The sequence below is a fragment of the Chlorocebus sabaeus genome, chromosome 24 (genome assembly GCF_047675955.1).
Source record: "Chlorocebus sabaeus isolate Y175 chromosome 24, mChlSab1.0.hap1, whole genome shotgun sequence".
NCBI lineage: Eukaryota > Metazoa > Chordata > Mammalia > Primates > Cercopithecidae > Chlorocebus > Chlorocebus sabaeus.
Window position 1 is genome coordinate 46,196,811 of NC_132927.1, and position 9,847 is coordinate 46,206,657.

Genomic DNA, 9,847 nt, shown 5'->3' on the forward strand with positions numbered 1-9,847 from the left:
GGATGTGTCCATGACCCTTTTCCTGGGAGCTGAGAGGATGCCAGTGTCCTCCCTGGCATCCTCCCGGGAAAACTTTTGTCTTATCCCCAAACTGGGACTGTATGAGTCCCAGGGAGGAATACTGGTGGTGGCTGCTCCACACTCCCTGGAATGCTTACTGTCAGAGGGAATAACCAGCTGGGATGGTGGGTGGGCTCTCAGGAAGCTTGGAGGCTCTTTCCCCAAAGAGCATCCTGAGGGAACCCTGGCCGTGGAGATTGCTTTGTGCCCGAGGAGGCCCACTGCTTGGGAAACTTGCTGAGAAGGAAGCAGGAATGCAGTCTTTTCTCCCTGACTTCCTGACTGCTTTACTTTTGCACTGGGCCTGTGTGTTTCAGGCTGGGAGACAGGCTTGAGGTGTGCAGCAGCAGCAGAAAGAGGTGGGCATGCCAGGGGCAGGGCCACCTAGTGTGTGAGGTTATCCTAAGCCTTGCTCTTTCCATCTATCCCCACTGCAGAGGGGGGACAAGGGAGGGGTCTCCTTCAGAAACACAATTGCCTCTTGGCTTGGTTGGAACCCAGGAGGCCTGGGTGGGGTCTGAAACAGGTGATTAGGCTTTGTATGTAGGACTCCAGAGGGCAGAATAGGGACCAAGGTGTGAACCACTGTTGGGTGGATGTAGGGACAGATTTTGGCTTGGTGCAAGGAACTACCTGAAAATGAGAGCTCTCCAAGGATGGTCTTGAGGTCTCTGGAATCCTGCTTGGATGGGTTGGATGGCAGGATCCATACATATTGCATCGTATCCAAGAAAAGGCTGCTCCCTGGGCTTGCGCGGTGGACAGCTTGCAGGGCCGTATACTGTGGCCCTGGGTGACATGAACTTGAAGCCCCTTTTCCTTTGAGAGTCTCTGCTAATGATTTTCAGGTGCTTGAGTTGGGCTGGTATCAAAGGGAGGGCAGGCAGAGGACTGGGCACTGGATGTGATGCCTGGACTGAGTGTTCCCACAGGGTAGGGTTGAGTCTCAAAGGAGTCGGCTTCCTCTCTCTGGGGCTAATCAGAAGGGAACAGAGTTGCTAGGGGAGAAATATTGATCACTAACTGAGTACCAGTTACCATGGGAGGCAAAAAACAAAACAAAACAAAACAAAAAACACCAAAAACCAAAAATGATATAATTCATGTTCCTGTTCTCAGGGACCTGATGGTCTGTATAAGACCACAGGTGGCCAGATGGTACACAATGCAATATGGAAGCTCGTGAGGGTGGAGGCCATGCAGGGCTGCCAAGTACACCTGTTCAGGTTGGGCACTGCACAATGCCAGGGACGCCACTCTACAGATGTCTTGTGCAACTGTACATAAGACCTTGAAGTCAAAAGAAGAAGTTAGCTTTTTACACATTTGCCTGATGCCAAAGGGTGACGAAGAATTGACCAATATCTGTTAAAGAGTAGGGTCTGGGCATGTGTCTATTGATCCGATTGTGCACATCCAAAGAGAAGAGTTCCCATGAACACATTCATAACCTGGATTCTAAATCATGTAGTCTCTATCAACTCTCCCTCCTTACCTCTTCTCTGAAACCCCAAATCCTTCCACCTCCTACTGTGAGTTTTTCCCTTTGAGAAAACACAGTTTCTTGCCCTGGCTACCCCTCCTCCCACTCCTCCCTGTTCGCTCTGTTCCTAGCAATGTGCCTTTGCAGAGAATGGAAAAATCTCTTCTAGGAACCTGACACCCTCCATTCTTTTCCCCATATCCCCTCTGAATCTACTCTAATTTCATACAATTTTGGGGACAGGAAGATCTTTTGGTATTATGTATGTTAATGACACCTGGGAGTTGTTGGGCACATGCTGTGTGATGGATGCTGTGATTTAAATCACATTTCTTTTTAACTTTTATTTTAGATTTAGGGGTACATGTACAGGTTTGTTGTTACAGGCCAACTTGTGTTATGGGGGTTTGGTGCACGAACCACTTTGTCACCCAGGTACTAAGCATAGTACCTGATAGTTCTGATAGTTATTTTTCCTGATTCTCTCCCCTTTTCCACCCTCCTCCCTCAAGTAGGCCCCAGTGTCTATTGTTCCCTCTTCGTGCCCATTAGTTCTCATTATTTAGCTCCCACTTATCAGTGGGAACATGCAGTATTTGGTTTTCTGCTCCTGCATTAGCTTGCTAAGAATATTGGCCTCCAGCTCCATCTATGTTCCTGCAGAGAGCATGAGCTCATTCTTTTTTATGGCTGCATAGATTCCACGGTGTATATGTACCACATTTTCTGTATCCAGCCTACTGTTGATGGGCATTTAGGTTGATTCTATGTCTTTGCTATTGTGAATAGTGCTGCAGTGAACACACGTGTGCATGTGTCTTTATGGCAGAATGACTTATATTCCTTTCGGTATATACCCAGTAATGAGATTGCTGAGTTGAATGGTAGTTCTGTCTTTAGTTCTTTGAGAAATTACCACACTATTTTCCACAATGGTTTAACTAATTTATACTTCCACCAGCAGTGTATAAGTGTCCCCTTTACCTTGAATGTAAATGGGCTAAATGCCCCAAGTAAAAGACACAGAGTGGCAAGCTGGATAAAGAAACAAGGCCGAACAGCATGCTGTCTTCAAGAGACCCATTTAACATGCAATGGCACCCATAGGCTTAAAATAAAGGGATGGAGAAAAATCTACAAAGCAAATGGAAATCAGAAAAAAGCAGGGGTTGCAATCCTAATTTTAGACAAAGCAGACTGTAAGCCAACAAAGATGAAAACAGACAAAGAAGGTTATTTTTTATAATTCTGGAGGCTGGAAAGTCTAAGATCAAGGTGCTGGCAGATTCAGTGACTGATGAGGGCTGCTCTCTGCAAATAATGCCTTGTTGCTGCATCCTCCAGAGGGGATGAATGCATAAAGCAAGTTCTGAGAGACCCATGAAGAGACTTAGACTCCCACACAATAACAGAGGGAGACTTCAACACCCCACTGACAGTATTAGACAGATCACCAAGGCAAGATGAATCAAAAGCAAAGATACTCAGGACCTGAACTTAACACTTGACTGAATGGACATAGTAGACATCTATAGAACTCTCCACCCCAAAACAACAGAGTATACATTCTTCTCATCGCCACATGGCACATTCACTAAAATCAACCAAAGAATTGGACATAAAGCAGTTCTTAGCCAATGCAAAAAAAAAAAAAAAAAAAAAAATTATGCCAATCACACTCTTGGACAACAATGCAACAAAAATAGAATTGAATACAAAGAAAATTGCTCAAAACCATACATTTACATGGAAATTAAACAACCTCCTCCTGAATGACTTTTGGGCAAATAATTAAATTAAGGGAGAAATCAAGAAGTTATTTGAAACTAATGAGAACAAAGATACAACGTACCAGAATCTCTGGGACACAGTGAAGGCAGTGTTAAGAGGGAAATTTATAGCACTAAATGCCCACGTTTCTTATTTAGTCTTCATAATAGCCTTATGAGATAAGATGCTATTTCTATCCTTATTTTATAGGTTAGGAAAAGGCTTAGAGTGGTTAAATAATCTGCCCAATTCACGTGGCTAGTGAGTGGTACAATTGGTATTCACGCCCAGCCTGGTTCCGCACCCCAGCTGCTCTTCTGACCTGTTCCTTCTTTTGCCTCATCCTGTCTCCAGAGTTAACCTGCTTTTGGAGACCTGAAAGCTTTGACTGGAAAAGCTCCTGTGATTGCATATTTTTTCCAAACTGGCCTAGACTCGTTCTTTCACAGGCTGGATGTACCAAGCAACACAACAAACATAACATCCAGACAATCATGGGGGTAGTGGTGGCTGAGTAAATTTACTTAAGGGATATTTTGATGTCACCTCTGGCAAAAGTGAGCTATTTTCCCAGATTCTGAAGTGGCATAAAAAGCCTTCAATCAGCCATTGCTCTTGACACCAGAATTCTACTTGTAGAAAATTATCCTATAGAAATAATTGCTTGAGGATCTATGTAAAGAGATTTTCACTGCAGCATTGCTTTGTAATAGTGAACTATTGGAAATAACCTAAGTATCTATTAATAGGTGATTGGTTATGGCCCATTTAAAAGAATGTAGCCATTAAAAAAGTATGGTCATGACTTGTGGTATAAATGCGGCTGTAGAGGCTGGACATGGTGGCTCATGCCTGTAATCCCAGCACTTTGGGAGGCTGAGGCAGGAGGATTGCTTGAGTCCAGGAGTTCCAGACCAGCCTGGGCAACATAATAAGGCCTAGTCTCTATACAGAATAAAAAATTAGCCAGGTGTGGTGGCATGCACCTATATCCCCAGCTACTTAAAAGGCTGAGGCAAGAGGATTGCTTGAGCCCAGGAGTTTGAGAGGTCAGGGCTGCAGTGAGCTATGATTGCGCCACTGCACTCTAGGCTGGGTGACAGAGTGAAACTTGATGCTAAAAAGAAAAAGAAAAAAAGGACTGGATGGCTGGGCTCAGGCGCTCATGCCTGTAATTCCAGCACTTTGAGAGGCTGAGGTGGGAGGATCACGCAAGCTTAGGAATTTGAAACCAGCCTGGTCAACATAGTGAGGGCTTGTCCCTACAAAAAATAATTTTAAAAATTAGCTGTGTGTGGTGGTACATGCTTGTAGTCCTAGCTACTTGGCAGGCTGAGGTGGGAGGATTGCTTGAGCCCAGGAGGTGGAGGCTGCAGTGAACTGTGATTGCACCACTGCATCCAGCCTGGGTAACGGAGCAAGACCCTGTCTAAAACAAATCAGAAAGAAAGAAAGAGGCTATTTCTCCCTTCGTTTTCTGGAAACCATTCAAAAGCAACAAGGAAAATGGGGAAAACTTCACAGACAATAATTTTTTGGTGAAACTAGGGGATGCATATCATTTGTAGACTCCAGAATATGTGAGAAGGCTGCCAGTGTCACCATTAACCAGCACTCACTCGGGAGAAAGAGAGGATGCAGAGGGGGTGGATGTCGGGAAGCTCTAGGAATATGTACACCTCCTGCAGGTGGAGGATGCAACCTCAAATGCAAAAGAGATCTCCTTCCTTTGTAACAACAGCTATGGGAACTGGGTGAGCAAGGCTGACAGCAGAAGTGAGCTCACACCCCGCTCAGGTTCACACGGCCCGTAGAAGTGGATGTTTTAGCTATCCATTGCTGTATAACAAACCACCTCCAAACTCGGTGATTTTAAACATCTATTTGTTATTCTCTTTCACAGTTCTGGGATATGACAGGTTCAGCAGATGGGTTTTGCCTGGGGTCCTCATATGGTTGCTGAGGATTAGTCATCTGCATCGTGATCTCAGAGTAGTCAGACTTCTTATCTGGTAGCTGATGACCCCAGAGTAATTGTTCCACGAGGCTTGAGTCAAAGCTGCAAGGCATCTTATGACCTAGTATGGAAGCCCTACAATGTCACTTTCAGCACATTATATTTTGTCAAGCAATTTACTAAGAGTGTCCCAGATTTGAGGGATGGGAGAAATAGACTCCACCTCTAAATGGGAAGAGTAGCAAATAATTTACGACCATCATTAACTGTCCACATGGGGCTACATAAAAAGTCAAATGGATGAGCAGTAGTTGTATGAAGCAGTCTGTGTCTATGGCTGATGGCGGTGGAAGGAAGCCAGCTATCCTAAAAGGATACCTTGCCCTGCTCCCCAATGGAGTTTCATGCAAATCACTTGTCCACTCAATAATGAGGGACACATGGCATCAAATTAAATCCACTATAAGGTGAAGGAGGAAAAGAGTGGCAAACATTTCCAACAACTGAAGAATACTTACCAGAAAAACATTGACATAGAGCAGCTGAAAACTGTTCAAACATTAGGCAATTCAATTTTAAAAAGTGAATGCAGTAATTGCTTTTATGAAGAAAGACCACAAAACAGAAATATATTAACAGATTTTTTTAAATTACCATTTTGCAATCCCTAATATAGCAATTGGTTTAGGTAGGGATCATCAATAGATATGAAAACCCTTGAGTAAAAGGCAATTAGGGAATAGCATATTCATGGTGATAAAGTATCACCACATGGAGTAATTATAGAGGGAAGATATGTACCTTTACACTGGAGAACCCTGGCAGTTACCCATTTTAACCAAGTGGTCAAACTTGGAATTACTGATATCAAGACAGCCTAAACTCATATGCCTCCTGATGGAATACAATATGAAATTCACAACATCATTATAGGCAATGTTTAATCTGAATCTTATCAAGTCTTTGGACCTAGCTGGCAATTTATCAGAAATACAAGTGCTAGATAAACAAATGAAATATAAAGAAACAACCTGACAAATCTAGTCTATGGGATATTTTATAAAACAACTGGCATGCATTCTCTCTTTTTTTTTTTTTCACATGTAGGGAGGACACAAGTTTTGTGCCCCTTGTCACAATGACCCCAGATTCCTGTTTGGTGTGTTGTAAACAGAGGATCCACTCTTCAACTGCCCTGCTCTAAGCAAACCCTGGCATGTACTCTTAAAGAAGTAAATGTCATAACAAAAGTTGGAGATCTAGTTTAGATTAAAAGAGAATAAAGGCTGGGCGCGGTGGCTCATGCTTGTAATCCCAGCACTTTGGGAGGCCGAGGCTGATGGATCATGAGGTCAAGAAATTGAGACCATCCTGGCCAACATAGTGAAACTCCGTCTCTACTAAAAATACAAAAATTAGCTGGGCATTATGGCGTGCGTCTGTAGTCCCAGCTACTTGGGAGGCTGAGGCAGGAGAATTGCTTGAACCTGGGAAGTGGAGGTAGAAGTAAGCTGAGATCTCACCGCTGCACTCCAGCCTGGCGACAGAGCAAGACTTCATCTCAAAAAGAAAAAAAAAAGAGAATAAAGAGACATAACAAGCAAATGCAATGTAAAATTGGATACTGGGTTGGAATAGTATTTAAAAACATTTTTGGAGGTAATTGGGGAAATTCGAGTATAGATTATATATTAGATGATACTATAAAATTATTGTTAAATTAGTGTTATGGTTGCTATGGTCTGACTGTGCCCCCCTGAGATTCATATGTTGAAACCTAATCACCAATGTGATGGGAGGTGGGGGTGTTGGGAGGTGATGAGGTCATGGGGGCAGAGCTCTCATGAATGGGTTTTGTGGCCTTATAAAAAAGGACCCGTAGAGCTGCCTTGCCCCCTCCACCATCTAAGGGCACAGCAAGAAGGTACCATCTGTGAACCAGAAAGTAGGCCTTCACCAGACACTGAATCTGTGGGTGTCTTGATTTTGGAATTCCCAGCCTCTGGAACTGTGAGAAATAATTTTCTGTTGTTTACAAGCTACACTGTCTATGGCAATTTAATCTAGCAAACCAAATGGTCTAAGATAGGGGTTATATAGTGGAATGTTTTTATTTTAGGAGATGCAGACTAAAGTTTTTATGGTTGAAGTGTTCTGATGTCTACAATCTATTTAAAAATGATTTGGAAAAATGCATATATGTATTGTTTGTGAGTATAGAGACAGTGAAAGCACATATAGCAAAATAATAATAATTGGTGAATCTATGTGAAGTATATGGTATATGACTACTCATTGCATTATTCTTTCAACATGTCTGTAGCTCTGCAATTTTTCAAAATGAAAGATTGAAGGGAAAAAGAACACAGGGATGAGATTGTGAGATAACAGAATGAGATGAAACATGAGCGGGCAGAACTCAGATCAAAGTATCAGAGAAATAAAGATGAAATGGAAGGGGTACAAAGAATAGGCAATTAACAAAACCACAGCAAGGGACAAAAACATAATTTTTGAAATAGAGACATTAATTTATATCATGTATCAGAGAAAATTAATGCAGGAGAGCCAACCTGGAGATGTGTCCTAGTAAAGTTATTAAACTTCAAACATAACTAAGCAAAATGATCAAGTCACTGAGGGGCGGGGGAAGCAGGATTATTTCAGAGTTCTGTGCAGCAATATTCAATGTCAGAAGATGGTCATGCAATACTTAAAAAAAATGTCTAAGGGAACAAAAAGTGTTACACATGAAATTCAAATCCAGCCAAATTATCCTTCATCCATAAAGACTACAGATTGCCTTGATCACAAAATAATTCAGGGGATGTTGATTCTTTGAATCTTTCTTGAAGAAACAATCAGAGGATGGATGCCAGCCAATTAAGAGATAACTGAGGACATTATAGAAAAAAGACTGGAAGCAAACTTTGAATATATGTAATGTAGACTAAAGCAAAAATAATTCCACACTTTAGAGTGATTGAAAAGAATATAAAAATGACATGTCCTGACAGTATATAAATAAATGCACTGAACAAATACTGGTGGAGGAAGGGGGAAAGTAGGCGAGAGGAAGATTAAGGTTACTGATTGCTACATCTGTAGTGAGTGGGAGTCAAAAAATATTACTCAAGACTGACAAACCAAGTAATAGAAGCATATGCATTTTTAATAATACAAAATTAAACTCAGAGAAAGATGTTCTCTTTGGTAGGAGAGAGGAGAAAGAGAGGAAGAGGAAGTGTGCTTATTTTTTCATTGTTCCTAGGCACTAATTGACATTTATTGAATAATAGAAAACTAGAGGTATTTTAAAAAGTTTTATTATAAAAGTAACAGAGCAAAAATGAAAACCTACTGACATTTGAAAAGAATTATTCACAGCAACAAAGACAACAGACTACATAGTGACTTTTTAAAAAACTATAAAAACAAAAATAGAACATAATGTTACTATGTTAGAACTAATGCTAATCTATTTGACATATGAATAGATGTTGAAATAGGCTTAACTCACCTATTAAAAGAAATAATATTTCAGAGTATTCTTAGGCAACATTCACCTTCATGCCAAGCTCAAGCAAATGACTACCCACAATAAATGTTTTCAGAAAGGTTGAAAATAGGCCGGGTGCGGTGGCTCACACCTGTAATCCCAGCACTTTGGGAGGCCGAGGTGAGTGGATCACTTGAGGTCAGGAGTTTGAGACCAGCCTGGCCAATATGGTGAAACCCCATCTCTACTAAAAATATAAAAATTATCCAGGCATGGTGACACATGCTTGTGATCCCAGCTACTCAGGAGGCTGAAGCAGAATAATCGCTTGAATCCGGGAGGCAGAGGTTGTAGTGAGCTGGGATTGCGCCGTTGCACTTCAGCCTGGGTGACAGAGCAAGACTTCATCTTAAAAAAAAAAAAAAAAAAGAAAGGTTGAAAATAAAAGTACATACAAAGATAGGTGAGGCAAATGTAAAACAAAACAAAAGACAAAGAAAAAAAAATGAAAGCCCAGGTCATAATTTTAACGTAACACTAGATGGAGATGAAGAAAGTCACTTTAAGGTGGGGTGCTGTGGCTCATGCTTGTAATCCCAGTGCTTTGGAAGGCTGATGTGGGAGGATCACTCCAGCCCAGGAGTTCGAGACCAGCCTAGGCAACATAGAGAGACCCTGTTTCTACAAAACATCAAAAAAAAAAAAAAAAAAAAAAAAAAAAATAGCCAGGTGTGGTGTTGCAGGACTGTAGTTCCAGCCATTCGGGAGGCTGAGCTGGGAGGATCACCTGAACCTGGGAGACTGAGGCTGCAGTGAGCCGTGATAGAGCTACTACACTCTAGCCTAGGTGATAGAGTCAGACTCTGTCTCAAAAAAAAAAAAAAAAAAAAAGGAAAAAAGAAAGTCACTTTATGATACTTAAGGATGGAATCCACAATGAACAGTTCTGAATATCTACATACCAAATAACAAAGCACAACATTCATAAAGCTAAAATTATAAGAGATACGGGGGTAAGAACAGACAAACAGATGGTAGGAGACTTTAATTCACCCATCACAGTCAATGATAGATCAAC

General features: G+C 41.7%; 1 non-coding gene across 1 annotated transcript; it reads right to left on the bottom strand.

The window, feature by feature from the left end:
- Nucleotides 1-6,354: 6,354 nt before the first annotated feature.
- Nucleotides 6,355-6,483, bottom strand: LOC119619182 (small nucleolar RNA SNORA11). The gene has a single exon (XR_005235614.2). It is a non-coding gene; the product is annotated as a small nucleolar RNA SNORA11 (small nucleolar RNA).
- Between the last annotated feature and the right edge of the window lie 3,364 nt (nt 6,484-9,847).